A 21033-nucleotide genomic window follows, 5' to 3' on the forward strand; every position below is an offset into this window, starting at 1 on the left:
GCGTCACGGGCCGAGCGTGCCCCGCCACCACCAATTCGTACGTTGAAACCCTAACCCCGCGCACCTCCGAAGGTAACCAAATTAGGAGACCAAGTCTTTAAAAAGGTGATTCAGTTCCTTACAACCCAGCACGACTGGTGTCCTTATAACAAGGGGAAATTTGGACTCAGATGCACACGCACGCACGCACACACACACACACACACGGAGGAAACACATTTGGGCTTTCAGCCACGGGGCGCGTGGTCCTTTGTCAGGACAGCCCCGGGAGACTGATCCCCCCCCACCCCCCCACCCCCGCTGCACACACACACACACGCGGCCTCAAGGGCACACGCCCTCCTGCACGCTCACACATCCCCTCACACGATCAACACACACACACACACACACACACACGTGCTACAAGAGGCCTTGTCGTTGTCACTGTGGCCCCAGCACCTAGTCATTTAACACCCCACTGGCCTCCGCTGCTTTCATGGAAGCCAACGTTTGGTTTTTCTTTTGCCGAGAGCTTCTCACTCAATTTCTCTCGGTCTCACTTTTCATTCTGACTGCGAAGGGTTTTTTTTTTTGTTGTTTTTTTTTTCAATCTCTCTCTCTTGTGGTTTTGGCTGTGCCAGTGGCTGCAGCTCTGTCCCCTTACCTCCGGGCTAGCTCTTGCCTCTCCCAAGTGTCTGTCCACTGGGGGGGGGGTGGGGGGTGGGGTGGGGAGGGGGACGTGCCCTGCTTGTCAGTCCCCTCCCCCGCCAGCTGCCCAGCCCTTTGCAAAATGGAAGGTGGAGGGGAAGGACGTGTGAGGGTGAGACGCGAGGTCGCCGCGGGGGCTGGGGTGGAGGCCAGACCCCAAAGGCATGAATGTGTCATTCAGCCTCCTCTACTGGGAGTTTCTGTGAGCAGTTTGAGAAGTGTTTGGGCACAGAGAATCGTGACGTGATAGCTAGAGCCCCTTCAGGGACTTGGGGTCACCAGCTGATCACAGAGCTTGCCTGGGGATGCTGACACCTGCTTGCCCCAGATTCTTGCCCCTCCCCCAGCCACCACGCTTGGGGTTCTCCAAGCCGGGCCTCCTCCACCCGCTTCCTTCAGACCGTCTTCAAGTTCAATTCTGCCTCTGCTAACGGAGGAACTCTGGGCAAGGCCCTCCATGCCCTCATTAACTCAGAGTTGTGAAGTATGAAAAGTTCTAGAACAGTCCGTGGGAGAAAGCAGCCTCTTCCTGCTCCCAGACGCTTCAGACCCCAAATCCTATGACTCCCCTCTTCCTTTTCAGATTATTTGGATTTGGGGAGAGGGGCCACGGAGAGATGTGGTGCATCACCGGAATAGCAGAAAATTGTACTTTTTCTTCTTTCTGATGGGATATTGGATAATTCACCCCTCAACTCAGTTTCATATCCATAAACTGGCTATTGTAATGCCTACCTTGTGGGACACAGGGAAGAATAAACGAGCTCGTGAGACCCTACGCCCCAATGTGGTCATATTTGAAGATAGGGCCTCTGGGGACGTACGGTTGAGGTCATAAGAGCCCCGGTCCTATAGTGGGCCTTAAAAGGAAAGGACAACGGGGGGTACACAACCAGGAGCAAGGTCAAGTGAGGACACTGAGAAGGTGACTGTCTGCAGGCCAAGGAGAGAGACCTCAGGAAAACCAAACATGCTGACACAGCGACCTTGGGCTTCTAGCCCCTAAGGCTGGAACTAGGCTTCTGCTGTGTGAGCCCCCCAGTCTGTGGTATTCTGTTACAGCAGTGATAGCAAGCTAACGTAGAGGCTATTTTTTTAAGTGTTTGTTGTTGTTGTTGTTGTTTATTTATTTTGAGAGAGAGAGAGAGAATGCAGGGGAGGGGCAGAGAGAGAGAGGGAGAGGGAGAATCCCAAGCAGGCCCTGAGCTATCAGCACAGAGATCGATGCAGGGCTCGATCCCGTAAACAGTGAGATCATGACCTGAGCTGAAATCAAGAGCCGACACTCAACCGACTGAGCCACCCAGGTGCCCTTAACATAGGGGCTATTGTTGGGATCACTGGCACAAAGAAACTGGTCAGTAAATGGGAGGCAGTGTCGTCGGTGGGAGGCAACTCTCCCTGCTGTTTCTACAGATCTCGTGGCGGCTTTTGTCCTGGACAGTCCGTTTGCACAGCGCACAGCCGAGGGACCTAGTGACTGTCTCCCTGTGGGTCAGAGAACAAGTTCATTTACCCTCTAGGATGGTAGGGTCTGCCACCACCCCCCCTCCCCCTCCAGTCCCCAGTGGAGAGCTGCTTCCATTGCCGGGTAATAAAAATAATGTCATCTTGGGGCAAAGGATGAGTCTTATGAGATTGGGGGTCTCCTAAGCTGTGACCCAGACAACTGTATGCTCAGCATTCAGCTGGGCCAGCGCCACGCATCACTCTGCGGGACTGGAGGGCAAGGGGACCCATTCAAATACGGGGCTCAGGCTGCATGCTGTGCGGAGAGCAGTAAACCATTTAAATCCCTTTGGGCTCCTGGAATGCCACGGAAGGGTGGCAAGCCAAACTAATTGTTTGACATTTATTATCACTGACTCAGGATGGCTGTATTCATTAAATCAAATATTTATAGTGCCAAGCCCCGGGGGGGAAAGCATTGAAGAAATTAGGCAAAATTCCCTGGCTCATTGAACTTGCCTTCCAACGGGGGTTCTGAGACTCTATGCGCAAGTGCTCCTGTGTGCGTGCGCTGAACCCTTGGGGACCTCGGGGGCCTGCAGGGAGCATGGTGGCCTCATTTGTACTAGATGGCGGTGTATTTGCATGTTTAGAATAGATCCCTGTCTTTGTGGTAGTTAGGCAATGAATATTCGCGAGCTTCCTGTGTATCCAGCACTCCGTGAAGACTTATCAGCTCCTTTAATCTCTGCACAACCCTGTGAAGTGGGTGAAGCGGGCCTGGGAGGTTAACCAGCTTGCTCCGGGTGGCTCAGCTGTGGCAGAGACAGAGGCACGATTTGAACCCAGCCTTGTCTGACTTACTTTCCCCAAATTCTTGCTTGCTGCTTCTTTTTTTTTTTTTTTTTTTTTTTTTACAACACTGGGTGTGCCTCCAATTCCATTCTATTCATACAAGGCATTTCTTCTTTTTTGAAAAAGTTTGCGGCCCAGGTGCTCCGCGTGCTGTTCATTTCGCTGAGCCCCGGGGAAGGCGATGGGGATGCCAACGCAAGGAAAAGCTCGCCTTGGCGCCTGGGCTCTTGCAACGCTGAGCTCCCACACAGGGGCCCTGGGGGCTGAGCTCTGCCTGACCTGGTCATTTTGAAATCAGGGGCCCCTCCTGGGAAGGATGCAGCCTGGGGAGAGCTGCAAGGCAGGCTCAAAAATCAGGGCTTGAGATGACTCATCTGTGGCTATTTATTATCCATCTACATTTCTCGGTCTGATTGGGCTGCTTGAGGGCCAAGCCTCCTTTTTTCTGGGTGCTGAGTAAGCAACCCAGCGTCCTGCCCACTCTGGCCTCATCTGGAGCTCGCTCTTCTCGCCCTTGGCAACGCTCGGGCCCCGTGGGGCCAAGGGGAAGTTCCCCCCAACTGCCCTCACCGAGGTCTTCCCAGCAGCGCCCCCCAGCCGGTTCCTGTCCTTTTTCCCCAGACGGCTCTTCCTCCTGTTCTCAGCCTCTATGTCACCACCTCAGGGAAGCCCTCTCTGACCACCGCACCCACCCCACCGCAGTCTGCTTACGTGGGCAAGATGGAGTCATTCATGTCAAGCAGGGGCCTCTGTCGAGCAATGACACAAACAGGGAAGGGCATCGCAGCTCTAAGATAGCGCCGGGACCGGCATCAGCTGCCACCCCAGAACTGGTAACAGCCAGAAGCCGAGGGCGTCTGCAAGAGCCCAAGAGCGATTGCGTCCCTTTCAAAAGGGGAGGATTTTTTTACCGGCAAACTGTCAGACTCTTCAGATGTGACCCCTCTGTGTCTGACCACTTCAAAAAGGCAGCTCCCGCCCAAGGCTCTGCCGGATGGCTCTCCGAACAGAACTGAGGTCCTTCCCTGCTCCGACGTGATAGGCAGCAGGTGTCGAGAGCTGACCCAGACGGGACGGACCGGAGCCTTTATCTCAGCTGCGCGCCTCGGACTGACTTCACGTTTGGCTCGTTGACTTCCTACGGCCTCTGTTACCTTGACCATGGTGTGACTTGTTTCATGTTCTGCTCCGTGTGCCACGTAAGAGGCCAAGTTAATCACGTGGTGAGATGTCATTGAGTTTGGAATCCTGAACCTGCTTTAGAACCATGTTAACTTTATGACTGAATAAAGCTGACATCCTGGAGAGACGCGACCCGTGTGGGCGCCTTCCGAGTATGCTCGTGACAGTCTGGCGTGGTCGGCAGGATTCCATGTCGCCGACTCATCGTGTGTTAGAAAATCTAGAAACATCGGAGTGCCTGGGTGGTTCAGTCGATGAAGCGTTGGCTCTTGCTCTCGGCTCAGGTCTTGATATCAGGGTCATGGGTTCAAGCCCTGCGTGAAGCTCTGCCTACTTAAAACAAATTTTGAGGGGCACCTGGGTGGCTCAGTCAGTTAAGCTTCCACCTGACTCGGTTTTGGCTCGGATCATGACCTCACAGTTCCGTGAGTTCGAGCCCCGTGTCGGACTCTGTGCTGGCAGCACGGAGCCTGCTTGGGTTTCTCTCTCTCTTCCTCTCCCTCTGCTCCTCCCCACTCTCGCTGTCTCTGTCTTTCTCAAAATAAATAAATAACTTAAAAAAATGAAATCTTTAAAAAAAGGAATAACTGGAGGAAAATTATATACTGGTGGGGTCTCATGTTACAGATTAGAGACTTGCTATACATTCTTGTGCCCCTACTTACTTTGCACTTAAACGTTATAGGACAAGTCAAATACATGCACGCTCACTCACATCCTCAATTAGGATACGAAAATGCATTGCTGATCTTGTTTCCTGCCAACGACACCGCTCAGTGAAATATTCCTTATAATTGCCAATATTCTCTTGATTTCCCCAGTTTCCTTTATAATTGCCAATATTTTCTTGACTGAGCCCCCGGGGCTCAATCTCACAATCCTGGGATCACGACCTGAGCCAAAATCAAGAGTCAGACGCTTAACTGACTGAGCCACCCAGGCGCCCCTGAAGATTTTATTTTTAAGTAATCTCTACACCCTACATGAGGCTCAAGTTTACAACCCCCCCCAGGTCAAGAGTCGTATGCTCCACCAGCTAAGCCAGCTAGGTGCCCTGGTTTCAAAAGAGTTTAAAGGGTGTAATTCCTTTCAGTTGCGTGTGGGGGTAGAGGCGTAGGGATTATCTTGACGGCACCCAGCTTTCCTCCTGAGAAGGTCAGAGCTACACTGGTTTGTAGTAATGCGACATCCATTAGATGCTTGAAGTTGCTTTTCCTTCAGGGAGGGCTTTATTTGCCAAGAAGGCGTTGTGCTTGATCTCCAAACTTGGCTGACAGCTTACTGATGAGATTCGTAACCTTTGGGTTGCCATGATATTTGACACGTTGGCTGGGTTCTGGGCCATGTCCTGGAAGGCCACCATAACTTCTGGATCCTGCGTGGCTGCAAGAACGACTGGGTCACTGAGAATTTCACTAAGCCCAGGCATTCCTGCCATTCCAAGCTTGTCCGCTGCCACTCCTCTGGGAAAATTACCAGGGATTCCCCCGGGAAAGCCACAGGGGCAAGAGCCATCCTGAGCTCCTGATTGCCCTATGCCTTCTTCCTTCCCCCGGGCTGTCTCATGTTCTTCCTGAGCCTTCTTAACCCTTTCTATTCTCTCTTTGACTCCTAGTTCCTCATGTCTTTGCTCGTATTTTCTCCAACGTTCGGCAATTTTCTAGGCCCTCGATCGAACTTCTTTCAGTATTGAGCTAGCATTTTCGTCATAATCCAGTTTGCAAGCAAGGGCAAGGTCGTCTGCTGCTTCTTCCCAATGGCCCGGAAGTCTGGGCGCTTCCCCCCTCGCCACTCGTAAGGCTGAGCCGAATCAGGATTTGTTTCAATAGCCCCGTCACAGTCTCGGATGGCAGCTTTTGGCTTCTGTAATTTGACGAGGACACCGGCTCTCTTGGCATACAGAAGGGCCAAGGGAGGATTCAGTTCGATGGCATCTGAACAAGCCAATGGCTTTCTGTAGTTCACCATCGCTTAGAGCATCAATGGCAGTCATTTCTTTTTTTTAATCATTCACCCGATCCATCATTTCCTCAGTCATCTCTACATCGTCCTCTCCCGTTTCTTGAGGGGCATCAGTATCTGGTTCAATGACACCTTCGTTGTCAATTTCTAGAACACTTTCTTCGCCTGATGGTTCGTGTGTCTTTCTGTTTCCTCTGCCTTCTTACTTTGCGATTTGTCTTCCTTGGTATTGTCTTCTGACTGAGTTTGATAAGTAGCAGGGGGTAGTCCCCCCTCCCCCTCCCCAAGGCTCTCCACCAACTCCCTCAGGAAGCTCATTTCCTCAGTGTGCAGAATGCTCGGATCCTGCTTACGCATTTTCACAAAGATCTAAAGCTCACTCACTGTGGGGGGGGGGGGGTCTGTGGTCCACAGGCTCCCTGTGGGGCAGTGGACCCTGCAGAGGTTGCCGCCAGATTCCAAGCGCAGGTACCAGCTCAGCGTGACTGTGTGGAAGGGGGCGGCTCCCGCGAGCTCTCCTGACGTTTTCTCTTGTTGCATTAACCAGATACTTCACCTATTGCCACAACGGAAATTGCCACGGTGGTAACGAGACCCCAAGCATCGCGCGGAAAATTAGCCAATCCTACCATCTGCTTAATTTTGTAAAGGTTACTTATTTTGTTTTCAATTGTTATTTATTTGTTTTTTTAGAGAGAGTGAGCAGGAGAGGGAGCAGAAGGAGACGGAGAATCATATTCTTTTTTTTTTTAATTTTTTTTGATGTTTATTTATTTTTGAGAGAGACAGAGATAGAATGCAAGTGGGTTGGGGCGGAGAGAGAGGGAGGCACAGAATCTGAAGCAGGTTCCAGGCTCCGAGCTGCCAGCACAGAGCCTGACGCGGGGCGTGAACTCACAAGCTGTGAGATCATGACCTGAGCCGAAGTCGGACGCTCAACCGACTGAGCCACCCAGGCGCCCCTCATATTCTTTTTTTAATGTGTATGATTTATTTATTTTGAGAGAGCACCAGCTGGGGAGGGGCAGAGAGAGGGGGACAGAGGATCTGAAGAAGGCTCTGCACTGACGGGCTGACAGCGGCGAGCCCGATGCGGGGCTCAAACCCACGAACTGTGAGATCATGATCCTGAACTGAGGTCAGACGCTCAACTGACTGAGCCACCCAGGTGCCCAAGCTTGAGAGGATCTCAAGGAGTCTCCACACTCAGCTCGGATCCCGACATGGGGCTTAATCTCCCAAACTGGGAGATCACGATCTGAGCCGAAATTGAGAGTCGGACGCTTAACTGACGGAGCCACCCAGGCGCCCCACCATCTGCCTAATTAACGCAGCATTAAAAGAAGCAAGGTTTTTCACATTAGCGGAGAAAGATGCACCAAACAGCAGACCCGGCCATACCAGACCTCCCAGAATCTTCTGACAACGATCTAGATTTGGCATGTACAACGTGGGGGGGGGGGGGGGGGAAGATCCAGAAATTGCCCTGCTCGTTGAAGCGGCCTGGGAAGATCTCTCAGATTTTTCAGAAGACACGTCTGATGTCGATGCCTGGCCACAACAGGTAAACGCCAACTGGTGTGAGTGCCAAGATGTGCTCACCCCCGCGAGGCATCCTTATTTTAATGATTGCTTCTTGACTGAACTACGAGCAGTGCTAGGAGCCTTACAACGACTACTGAAAGTCTCAAAGAGATGGATTGGTGGCTTTTCATATCGTATTGTCAATGTCTCCAAGGGCTGATTCATCAGAGAGATAATGGAGGACACGATTCTAGGCTACGAACATACCCCACCCCGTACCACATTATTGGCAAAATTTGGCGGCCCCTCTTATGTACCATAGCCATAACTATGATCAACATCCTGATGACCTCAGAAGACAAAAATGATATGTTAGCTCCTGAATACAATATAACATTCCCTACATCCCCAAAACAGCTCACACCTGAACTCAGTTTTTCAAATCATGTCCCAACCACACCAGGGTTGCCTGAGCACATATCAGGCTGTATTTTATACAGTAACATCTTTTCAGAGCTAATTACATACGCACTTCATTCTACCAGAGCTCAGAAAGCAGCTTGAAGACACGGTAGCACAATTTTAGAACCAAATTTTTATTCTAGCTTAGAAACTGCACACCTTGGGGCACCTGGGTGGTTCAGTCGGTTAAGTGTCTGACTTCAACTCAGGTCATGATCTCACGGTTTGTGGGTTCGAGCCCCACGTCGGACTCTGTGCTGACAGCTCAGAGCCGGGAGCCTGCTTCGGATTCTGTGTCTCCCTCTCTCTCTGCCCCTCCCCTATGTGTGCGCTCTCCCTCTCTTGCTCAAAAATAAACATTAAAAAAATGCTGCACACCTTTGTCGAGCCATATACAGAATTAACTACGCACTAGATGATTGTGGACAAAATACAATAACATGTGAAAGACCAGAATTATGTTCTTTCAATGAAGACTTTTTTTTTAATGTTTATTTTTGAGAGAGAGAGAGAGAGACAGAGCATGAGTGAGGGAGGGGCAGACCGAGAGGGAGACACAAAATCCGAAGCAGGCTCCGAGCTATCGGTACAAGAGCCCGACGTGGGGCTCGAACCCACGAACTGCAAGACCGTGACCTGAGCTGAAGTCGGACGCTTAACCCACTGAGCCACCCAAGCGGCCCAAGACCCGTGTATTATTGAGAGAGGATGTTGGAATGCTACACACTGTATGAGAATGTTCCATTGGAAGCCACAGTAGATACATGGTATTACCAACCCAACACCAAAAATCCTTAGGCCAAATATGTTTGAGTCTATTTTACTTAACCTTCTGAGAATTGTATACAAACCCATGCCACAGAGAGTTGAAATACTCTTCCAAAAGAAACAATGCAAGTTGTACTATATACAATCTGAACATAAAATTTATGGCACAGAGTTAGGAACAACCACCCATGAAGGGCCCAACTGACCACCCATCAACAGGATTGAGTTTAGAAAGCCTACAGTTCTGGTAGGATTAGGCATCATCTCTAATTTAATTATCTCTGGAATTCAGGAAGCAAGAATTCAAATTACGAAGCAGGAATTATTTGTTTTTAAAAACGTGTGAATCCCCTACTTAATACAGTAGGAAGTTTAGATTCCAAGATCTCAGCATTCTGAGAACTATATTCCCTTGTCTCAACTGTGCATGATTACCATGCCTACCAACGGGAATTAAAAAAAAAATTTAAAAAAAATTTTTTTTAAATGTTCATTCATTTTTGAAAGACACAGAGAGACAGAGCACAAGCAGGGGTGGGGCAGAGAGAGAGGGGGACACAGAATCTGAAGCAGACTCCAGGCTCTGAGCTGTCAGCACAGAGCCCAAGGTGGGGCTCGAACTCACAAACCGCGAGATCATGACCCGAGCTGAAGTCGAACGCTCAACAGATTGAGCCACCCTGGCGCCCCCACCCCCCAATTTTTTTTTAATGTTTATTTATTTTTGAGAGAGAGACAGACAGACAGAGTGTGAGCAAGGGAGGGGCAGAGAGAGAGAGGGAGATACAGAATCCCAAGCGGGCTCCGGGCTCTGAGCCGTCAGCACAGAGCCCGACATGGGGCTCAAACCTGAGAACTGACATGGGGCTCGAACCCGAAAAACGTGAGATCATGACCTGAGCTGAAGTCGGACGCTTAACCCACTGAGCCACCCAGATGCCCCTATGTGTGCGGCATTTCAACAGGCCGCCTGCTTCCCGTCCCCTAATGTTTCACCAACCTCTGCAGTCACTCCTTGGTACTTTCCTTGCCAGGGTCTGAAACTCTGGCGTCAAACCTTTGCTCCCCTGGAGAAGGCGGATGGTACCAAGCAGCAAATAAGCATGATAAAGCGGGGGGGGGGGGGGGGCAAAGCGGGCAAAAGACGGCGGTCGGGGGACTGTCCCTGCACTAACTTGCTGCCCGACTTTTCCTTAGGGACGGTGTAAATGGGTGGGGGAGGGGTTCTCCCACGGTAGCGACTCATCGCCTTCCAGATCCCTCTCAGCACTCACACTCTGGGCGGCCTTCTTATGCAAATCAGTAGCTGGGGGCTGTGGGTGATGACTGTAGGGTTTTTGTCAGCCCAGAAGAGAGTCCCAATCTCCAGCAGGGACCCCGTGAGTCTCCAGACCTAGCCGAGGCCTGAGTCGGGGCTGTGCCTCAGTTTCCCCAGATCGTGAGGCTTCGGCTCCTATTTGGAGGGAGAGAAGGCCCTGGGTGTGATGGCCGCCCCTTCCTCAGCGGTGTGGAGGGACTGGAGCTGGAAAACGCCAGGAGGCTTTTCCGAATGAACTTCACGTGCTGATGGGCAGCTCTTGCCAGGAACAGGGTCCCTCCTGGCTAGGACTGTGGCCTGTTCCCGTACCCTCTCCCCTACCCCCGCCCCCCATCCCCCTGCTGTGAAGACAGCAGGACAACAGTGCCACGACTCTGTCCTGGGTTTTACTTTCAGAGCAGTGCCCGCTTTCCTCAGCCTGCACGCTGTACCCCTGGAGGGGTCCCCGGGAGGCAGGGCTGATGTCTGCCAGGCTGCCCGGGGCCCCTGGCCTTGTCGTTCCGTCATCCAAAAGATATGCATTAAGCCAAGCCCTGGTCACATCAGTGGACAAGGCAGACGGTCCCCGAGCTCCCGTCCTGGGGGGGGACAGTCAGGCTCCTGGCAGAGACAGTTTTAGATGGTGGTGTAAGGCGTTCCTTGAAAGGAACAAACAGGGTGAGGTGACAGAGACTGGCACCAGCAACTTGGGGGAAGGCCTCTTTGAGGTGGTTTCATCTAAGCCAAAAACCTGAAGGATGAGAAGGGCAGCATTTAAACAATTTATCTTTTTAGGGATGCCCGGCTGTCTCAGTCCGTGGAGCATGGAACTCATGATCTTGAGGTCTTGAGTTTGAGCTCCTCGTTGGCCATAGAGTTTACTTTACAAAATTTAGTTTGGGGGGCACCGGGGTGACTCAGTCGGTTGAACATCTCACTCTTGATTTCGGTTCAGGTCATGATCCCAGGGTCGTGGGATCGAGCCCCGCATTGGGCTCTGTGCTAAGCATGGAGCCTGCTTGGGATTCCGCCCCCCCGTTTTCTCTCCCATCTTCTCCCCCCCCCATACTCTCTATCTCTAAAATAAAAAATAAAAATTAAAAAAATTTATTTTTATAGCTTTATTGAGGTATAATTGACATATAAACTTTATTTAAGGTACACAGTTTGGTGTTTTGGCATATGTATGCATCCATACAACCACAACCAAAGTAATGAACATATTCATCACCCCACAAGTTTCTTTGGAGGGCCAGCATTTTGAAAAGTTGGGGAATAAGGTTTCAGGCAGCAGAACTGGCAAGTGCAAAGGCCCTGTGGCAGGGACAAGCTTGGTGGCCCCAGGAGCAGAAAGGAGGCCAGTAGGGAACGTGATAGGGGATGAGGTGATGGTGGTGAGGGGCAGGAGCCCCACATGGGGGTCTTTTTGGTCTAGGTAAGAAGCTGAGTTCTGAATCTAAGTGCTTCCTCGACACCCTCTTGACTGGTGAGTAAGCAGCCACTTTATACTTGGCCATCAGCTCATCTGGCCCTGTTCTCACCAAGGCTCTTCTGAGAAAGCAGCCATGTGGGTCTATGACACCTGCAAATGACTTAGTAAGTGGTTTCCCCCAGAAATGATTGATGTTTTACTGGGGCCTTCAATACCTCCATCCAAAGGAGTGAGTAATGATGGAATTTCAGGCTGATGGGCAGGCCTGTGGGAGGAGCCTTGATCAATCACTCTTCTGTCTCTAAGTTCTCAGCCTTCAGAAAGTGAAGCTGGCTTCTTGAATGTTCTGGTCGTAAGTCACGATTTGAGGACAGGGTGCGTTTGACTCCCTCCAATCCTCCAGACTTGGTCCTTGGGAGCCTCCCCCAGCTGGACTGCCAGAGGCAGAAGGGGAAGGAGGGGGGTTGACAGAAGCCGAGCCTCATAGAGCAAGTTCCTTGACAACAGACAGCTCTGGGAGCTTGAGAGCAGACCGTAGGACCGACCACCAGGGAGTGAGGAGTACCCCTGGGGCTTCAGGACAACATGATTTTGGGGGGCCAGTTCCAGCAAGGACAGCCACCACCCTAGAGAGGAGCGAGGCTTACTCTAGAGTCACAGATTTGGGTTTGAATCATGACTCTGGAAACTTAGTAACTGGGTGGCTTGAGCAGATGATTTCTCTGAACATCCGATTTCTCATGGATTTAAAATTTTTTTTTTCAACGTTTATTTATTTTTGGGACAGAGAGAGACAGAGCATGAACGGGGGAGGGGCAGAGAGAGAGGGAGACACAGAATCGGAAACAGGCTCCAGGCTCTGAGCCATCAGCCCAGAGCCTGATGCGGGGCTCGAACTCATGGACCGCGAGATCGTGACCTGGCTGAAGTCGGACGCTTAACCGACTGCGCCACCCAGGCGCCCCTCTCATGGATTTTAAAAAATCGTCCCTTAAAACAAAAATCATCACTTTGCAGGGCTACTGTCCAGGTACCTTGTAAGTACCTTTGATTCATTTATTCTGCATTTTTTTTTTTTTTTTTACCATACACCCATTTTGTGCCATGCATGGAACATGGTGGGCAAAATCCCTGCCTCCGGGGGTTACTTTTCCTCCTCGGAAGCCAGCAGACCCTGGCCTTGATTTTTCCATCTGTAGGGTGGGGGCAGTGCTCCCTGGAGAGAAGTGTGGCTCATCCAGGTAGGAAGGTCCCTGTAAGGAGTGGTGCCCTCTTTCCCGAGGAGCCACCTGGGGAACTCTTGTCCAGGCACACAAGATTGGGGACATGCTCAAGGGTACACCCCCTCCTCACCTGTGCCTCTGACTGAGCTGCTGCTTGTTTCTTTCTTGCACCCGAAGCCTCTAATTCCATGATTAATATTGGACTAGGCTTGGTTTCCTGAGAGTTGAAATGACTCACCCCCATTCACAACGGCCCTGCTGAGCATGAAGGTCTGGGGGAGACGGGGACTCCGTGATGGGGAGCTGAGGCCACTGGGGTCATCCCTGCCACCTTCTCGGCCTTGGCCAAGTCTCTTTCCCTCTCTGGTCTTACCTTCCTCCTCTGTCGCTCTGGAAGGTGGAAGGAAATATTGGAAACCGGGAAGAACAGTGGAAGCCCCTGCCAGGCTCCTGGTCCCAGGAGCTCAAGAGGGTTACAATCGTCTCCTGGGGTCTGGTCAGGGTCTCCTCACGGTTCTAGTCACAGGAACCTCTTTAGTCCTCGCTGCAACCCTTTGCAGTGGATACGCTGTTCACATTATGCATGAAGAAATCGAGACTCAGAGAGGGTGAGTAACTTGCTGAAATCCACACAGCTAGTAAGTGGCAGAGACAGGGCTGGACCAGTGCCTGGTCTTAGCGTCTCCACCAGCCTAGAAGAGCAGGGCTGGAAGTATCCTGCAGGAGCCCCGCAGGCCCGGATGAGACCCAGACCTCCTCTCCTTCATTCTCCCTGGAGCCTCAGACCAAGAGGACTTAAAGCAGACTGTCAGATACCAGCCCCCCATTAAAATTTTTTTTCTTTTTCTTTTTTTTTTTTTAATGTTTATTTATTTGTTTTTGAGAGAGAGAGAGATAGAGAGTGAGCAAGGGAGGGACAGAGTGGGAGGGAGACAGAATCCCAAGCAGGCTCCGTGCCGTCAGCACAGAGCCTGATGTGGGGCTTGAACCCATGAAACATGAGATCATGACCTGAGCTGAAATGAAGAGTTGGATGCTTAACCAACTGAGCCACCCAGGTGCCCCTAAAAAAAATTTTTTTTTAATGTTTATTTAGTTTTGAGAGAGAGAGAGAGAGAGACAGAGCATGAGCAGGGGAGGAGCAGAGAGAGAGACACACACATACAGAATCGGAAGCAGGCTCCAGGCTCTGAGCTGTCTGCACAGAGCCTCACGTGGGGCTCGAACCCACGAGCTGTGAGATCATGACCTGAGCCAATGTCGATGCTTAACCGACTGAGACACTGCGCCCCCAGTCCCCCATTTTACAGATGAAGGCACTGAGGCCTGGAGATGGGTAGTTGTACAGCTAGATGCAGACCTGGGCTCGAACCTGGGCTCCTTACCCTCCTTCCAGTCTTCCCACCCCTACAGCTGCCACCTATTAGGCGGGAGCCTAGACGGAGCCCGTAGCCTAGACGTAGCCACGGAGGCCCGAGGAAGTGCCCCACAGTAGCTGTGTGACTAGCAGGCTGGCCTGTGCTGAGGCACAGGGGGTGGTCGCCCATGTAGCATCACCTGAGAGGCCAGGGAGGACCTCTGACCCCAAGGCTCTTGCCTGCGGGCATCCAGAACCCCGTCTGAGTCACTCCTAGCTGGAACGGTGAATGCCATGGGAAACTCATCCCTGGGGAAGGGGAAGCCCGGACTGTGAGCATTTCGTCTCTGGTCCCAAACGGAGAGGTCTGGGGCCGCAGCAGAGGCCTGGATACCCAGTGGGGGTGGGGCAGAAGGCAGCGAAGCTCTTTACATGTCAGAGCTTTCTGAGTCCACTCTTTTATTCAGGGTTCATTGCAGCCCTCAGAAGGCTGCCTGGCAGCTTTATTTATTTTTTATTTAAAAAAAAAAGTGTATTTATTTATTTTTGAGAGAGAGAGGCAGAGCACAAGCAAGGGAGGGGCAGAGAGAGAGAGGGAGACACAGAACTTGAAGCAGGCTCCAGGCTCTGAGCTGTCAGCACAGAACCCCGACGTGCCTACGTGGGGCTCGAACTCATGAAGAGTGAGATCATGACCTGAGCTGATTAACCGACGGAGCCACCCCTGCGTCCCTGCTTGGCGGTTTTAAAACCCACATCTGGCAGAGAAGGCCACATGCCGCCGGTGGGCCCCGTCCACCTCCTGGTATTCACACGCCTGTGCAGTCCCCACCCACAATGGGGAGAGCCAGCCTGGGTCACCAGTAACATAGTGTGGAAATGACAAAACATGGCTTCTGAGGCCAGATCATCGTCTACGGCCATACCACCCTGAACGCGCCCGATCTCGTCTGAGGCCCAGATCATCAAAGTCATTGTGGCTTCCATCTTGTTCTTTGGGGATCACTTGCTCTGGAGGAAGCCAGCTGCCATGTTGTAAGGGTACTCAAGCTGCCTCGAGACTGATGCCTCCTGCCCACAGCCATGTGAGTGGCTGATTTTGGAAGCAGGTCCTCTAGTCTCAGCCAAGCCTTCAGATGCCTGCAGCCCCCCAGGGGACATTTGACTGCAACCTCCTGAGAGACCCCCCGAGCCAGGATTACCCTGTGCAGTACCCCCTGGATTGCTGACCCACAGAAACAGTGTGATATAATGTTTATTGTCAATTTAAGCTGCCAAATTTTGAGATACACAGCAACAGATAACTAATACACTCAGAGAAAAGAAAATGTCTTGTGACATGGCCAGCCCCAGGACTCCTAGAGCCGTGATCTTCCTCCTGGGGAAAGCAAGGGTGACAGGGGCCTAGAAGGAAAAAAGAAGGCAGCTGAGGCCTGAAAGTCAGACACGGTTGGAGCCAAATCCCAGCTCTACCACTCTCAAGCTGTGTGACCTCAGGCAAGTTACTTAACTACTCTGAGCCTCGGTTTGTTCATCTGTGAAGTGGGGACAGCAATACTGACTTGAAATCTCGTTGCCAGGATTAAATATGTAGCCAAGGGCCTGGGTAACCTGCTTGGGGGGTGTACTCCTGGAGCTCATCCAGGCAGCTGGGAACCCCTAGTGTTTGTTCCTTCCCAACTTGAAGGAGTGAACTTCCTGCCCCCAGCCCTCTGTGGCCACTCCTCACCACCTTCTGAGAAGCCCGAGCTGAGTGACCAGGATCCACCTCGTGTCCTGGGCCTCGAGGCAGGGAGACCTCTGAGGCTTTGATTTGGAGGCGGCCGGACTCGCAGGGCCTGCCCGATAAGCTCCCTAATAGAGAGTCCCACTTGCATTAAGGCTCCAGAGAAAGGTACTCAGAAAAGCACCTGGGCTACTCAGAGCGGAAGGGTCCGGGCTTTCCTCTTCCGGTTTGCAGCCTCCTACCTGCCGGCTGCTGCCTGTGGCAGAAAGAATCCCTTTATCTGCCGAGGGTATTTTGGGGCCATTTGGGGCTGGGGTTCCCAGCTGTCGGGGAAGTCCCTGACTTTCCTAAGCCTTGTGTCTCACTTGTATCTCTTCGGCGACACAGGCTGCCTGTTCCCTTCCGAAGGCTTCCTGCTGTGCCCACCTTGTGTCCCCCTCGTCCGAGACGAGATGGTGCGGGCAGGCACTGCTCACCTCCCTGCCCCCTGCAGGCCTGGGGTTGGCTTCCACAGCTCACTCTGGGCATGTGTGGCAGCCTGTGGCCCCCGCGATCCCACAGCAGCGCCTGCCTGCCGCACCTTGCATGGGGCCCAGGGACTTCCCCTCCTGTTCTTCAAAGCACTTTCACACTTGCGAGGGGGTTCGTGAACCGCCTGGAACCTGCACAAGGTGCCCACTCGGCCCCGTCCAGTGCCTGCCCTTTATAGTCCCCTAGGCCGCCAGTTTCCTGGGCCGCTGCGATTTCTACAGTAGAGGCCGGACATCCCCGGGCTCCAGCTCGTCCCCTGGCCCCAGAACGTGCCCTTCTCCCTGCTGGCCAGCTGTGGGCTCCCAGCCCTGTGCCGGGCACCGTCTCGGGCTCCCGAGGCATCCCGGTTCTCCAGGAGCCCACAGTTTCCTGGGGCAGATGGATCCACGAACCAGTCATTACAGTCATGACGCAGTAAGACCAGTTCTAGAATTGACGTACAAAAAAACGACAGAAACCGCCTTTCTGACTGGGAAGATGGCTGGGGGGCGGGGGGGGAGGGACAGTGCCAGGAAAGTGACAACGAAGAGGTGGCCCTGGAGCAGGCTCTGAAGGTACACGGGAGGCTGAGGTGTGTCCCGAGGGAAGGACCAGGATGGGCAAAGCCATGAAAGAGGCGGGGGAAGCTGGAGGGGAAGACAGGATGCTAAGACTGGGCCATGGTACCAAGGGCCCTGAGTGCCCCTGGCTTGGAGGAACCGGAGCCTGGTGGATTCACTGTGCCGTGCCTCGGTTTCCCACCTGCACAATGGGTATGCCATCTTCCTCGTGGGATTTCCCAGAGGATTGGAGGAAGCAACGCCTGAAAAATCCTGGCCCCAAGTCAGCACTCAAAGGCAGCTGTTGTTATTGTCATCAAGTAAAGTACATGAGTTTTCATGTAATGAGAGCCCCCGCCCCACCCCCACCGCAGGTCTGCGAGGCTTCTATGCAGAGGAGATGTGGGGAGCTGTCCCTTAGGAAGCCCATGAGGGGAATGCCAGGGAGGGGACGCAGGCTTCCAGAGCACCATTATTATGATCATTTTTAATGGATGTGTAGTATTCTAGTAAGCTGGTGTACCATAATCTTTCTAACCCTTAACCCCTGATGTTGTGATTCTTAGGGTATTTCCAAAATGTATAAATAACATTTTAGGAAACATTGCTGTGTTTATAGTTTCCTTTTTTCTTCTTTCCAGTTGAACTATTACCTTGGTTTTTCTTTATGGGGGTGAAATGACTGAACCACAAGTTGTAAACATCTTTTTTTTTTTCTTTTTTTTTTTTTTTTTTTTTTTTGGGGGGGGGGGGGGGGGGGTGGGGGGGGGGGTGGGGGTTGAAGGGGGGCTTTTGCTAAGAATTGCTACATTGCTTTCTGACCAGGGTTGTTAACATTTACCAGCAGAGCATGAACGCATATTCCAGTTTTACCACAACTTTGGGGTTGGATTTTACCAAAGTTGCTTTTATAAAGAAAAGCAAAAAAAAAAAAAAAAAAAAAAAAAAAAAACCCTGATGATTTAATGAGTCGAAGATGACATCAAAGGTTGCTTTAATTTGTATATCTTCGCTCGCTAGAAAAGTGGAATTTTTAAAGCGTGTAATTAATGTTCATTGTATTTCCCCTGTGTCCACTGTTTTGATGTTGTTGTTTGGTTATGCATATGTGTTTTATTCAGAGAAGCTCTTCTATAGTAGAAAGCCCTGACCGGAGGTGTCCTGAGTGACTCCTGCCCCTGTCTGGCTCTGTAAACATCATGGGTGGTCACTTCCACTGTTACTCACTTGTTTTTTTTAAAACCCTCTTTTAAAAAATTTTTAAAAAATGTTTATTTATTTTTGACAGGGAGAGAGACAGAGTGTGAGCGGGGGAGGGGCAGAGAGAGAGGGAGACCCAGAATCCAGAGCAGGCTCCAGGCTCGGAGCGGTCAGCACAGAGCCCGATGTGGGGCTTGAACTCACGAATCCCAAGATCAAGTTGGACGCCCAGATGAAGACAGACGCTTAACCGACTGAGCCACCCAGGCATCCCATAACAGACTCTCTTTTCTTTTTTTGTTCTTATTTATCTTAAAGGAGAGAGAGAGAGCGTGTGTGCACACAACTGGGGAAAAGGCAGAGAGAGAGAGGGGAGAGAGAATCCCAAGCAGGCTCTGCGCCGATGTGGGACTCAAACCCGAGACTCATGAGATCAGGAGCCGAAATCAAGTCGGACGCTTAACTGACCGAACCACCCAGACAACACTTATAATCACTCACTTAAGTATTTAAATTGTTTAATGAAGTCCCAGCTCAAACATCCCAGGGCACTGGGCCCGGGCACCCAAAGGAGAGCCCGGAAGGGGGTCTCCCCGGGGTGGGTGCCCACTGCAGAAAGTTTCTCCAAGTAGAATCCAGGAGCACGAGGACAGTAGGGTGTGGCAGGAAGGGCAGCTGTGGAGTCCTGGTGGGAAACTGCTGGTGGGCCAGGAGATGAAGACGTTTCTGTAAGATGGGGGGGCCTTATACTTTGCAGGACAGAACGAGGTACAGATCCTGAGAGTCACTGGGCCATTCTGGGCTCAGCGAGAACAACTGGCCATCTTTAATCACAGCACCTAGGACTGGCTGCCTGTTTCTTGGTTTCCAGGTCTGGGAAAAGATTACAAAGACAAGCAAATGAGTCCCTGACCAGCAGCCTCCCTGGTGGATGTGCAGTATATGTGTATGGAATGTACAATGAAAGGAGTAGAGAAGCCGTGGGTTGGAGAAGCACGGGAAGGGAAAATTACCCTCTGCAAACGAGAACTTAACCGGAACGAGGCTTGTATAGCTTCTTTCTCTTAGGTAAGAGTTCTAGCCTCTTCCTCTAGGCGGACGACGTTCAGGGGGGCAGGGAAATATTTGTGGATTGATAACCAAACGCTCTGTTCTCTGCCCATCAGTCCCTTCAACAGTCAGTCCATCCGCCTATCCAATCATCTGCCCTTGTGTGTGCCCATCCATCCACTCACCCACCCACACACCTGTCCATCCGTCCACCCAGCCACCCAGCCATCCAGCCAACCACCTATCCACCCATTGATCAACTCACCCACCCACCCATCCATTCATCTGTGGATTCATTTTTCAGCATATATTTCTTCATGGGTGTTGGTTGTCTCTGCAGTCTTCTGACTCCAGCTGTCCCTTTGAAAAGAATCCCCAGGACAAGAGAGAAGGTCTGGGTTGATCTGTGCCAGAAGCAGGAACCTACTCAGGTCTGGCCCTTTCTTGGGGCGGGAGTGGGGTGGGACTTTTGCACCTGGGACCTCACAATCTCCTGAGTCCCCCACCTCCAGAAGCAGGGGGTGGTGGGCAGGGTGTGTGGGGGGGGTGAAATGGTAGATAAAATAAAATTTCCTTCTGACCTGCAGCCAAGGTGCTGCTCTGTCTTCCCAGCGAGGCAAACTTGGTCCACACGCCAATACCCATTGTAGTCTAGAATGTGATGGGGGAGCAGGAGAGGGCAGAGCCTTTATGGCAGGCAGTGATCATAGCGATTTTGTTTCAGGGCTACCTTGAGTTGCTTTGATGCCAGGAACCTCTGACATATCCTGTGTGTGGGACACCACCCGGGACGCAGGGGAGGATTTTCTTGATAATGGGCCCTGTCTACTTTTCTAGGATCATGGGGGCATCTTCAGTCCCAAGGACTCTCCCTTGACACGCCTTTTAACCCACTGGAAACAATTCAGATTGCAAAGATTGAAGAAAGGACTGACCTCCTCTAACACTGCCTGGCTTCAGTAGGGGTCAACCAGTTAGACCTCTCCTGCAGAAAACTGGGCAAATGGATGGAAGTACCAGGCCTTCATGGCTGTAAATCAGGACGTGGACCTAAGGGCCTCTTGCAGAATGGTTTGGCCACTAATCAGGCCAGCAAACCTCTTGCTCTATTGGATGATAATAGTCTAAATAGGTCTCCTCCAAATAAATCCAGGTTGCTGGAGGAAACACAGGCCATCCTTAATGAAGACGATACTGCCCCTCTCTCCCACTGTTCCTCCTCCTAATAGATGTGGGGGCTTCTCCCTCATATATTTCCTGGGCTCATGGTTATAATCAGAGTCAACTGTCTCTGGTAAGTCTCCCTTCGACAGGGACTTTACGTAATATTCCCAAGTAGCTGCTGAAACTCCCTTTGTTTTGGGGAAGTTCCCCATTCTCCTGCCCCATGTGGACTGCATAGTTCCACTTTGGTGGGAAAATCATGGTGTCTGCTCCTCTGTCTGAGCTGGCAAAGTTTAGAATCGGGAACCCTCTTTCTCTGCCCTTTGGTGGCACCCTGCCTCTTCTGCCTCCTCCTGTTTCTGCACCCCTGTGGGTGCGGCCCGCATAAGTGGTTCCCACAGAGTCCTCTGTGGTGCCTCCTCAGGTACCATCGGCTCCTCGTCCTGCCCTTGTTGGTGAGGAGTGAGGAGCACCCAACCAGAACTTGCTCCGCCCCCTTCAGATTTCCCCACTAGTGTCCCAGGTACAACACTGACAGTGGGGAGCACATTGACTTTTAAGTGGAACATATTCAGTACTTAAGCTAATTTAAGTTTGTTGGTTTAATTAAAATAGGCATGTA

General features: G+C 51.7%; 1 pseudogene; it reads right to left on the reverse strand.

Annotated features, from left to right (window-relative positions):
• Positions 1–5405: 5405 nt before the first annotated feature.
• LOC121027832 (hsc70-interacting protein-like) lies at positions 5406–6678 on the reverse strand (annotated as a pseudogene).
• Between the last annotated feature and the right edge of the window lie 14355 nt (positions 6679–21033).

Source organism: Herpailurus yagouaroundi, unplaced genomic scaffold, assembly GCF_014898765.1.
Source record: "Herpailurus yagouaroundi ecotype Mexico unplaced genomic scaffold, PumYag 77, whole genome shotgun sequence".
NCBI lineage: Eukaryota > Metazoa > Chordata > Mammalia > Carnivora > Felidae > Herpailurus > Herpailurus yagouaroundi.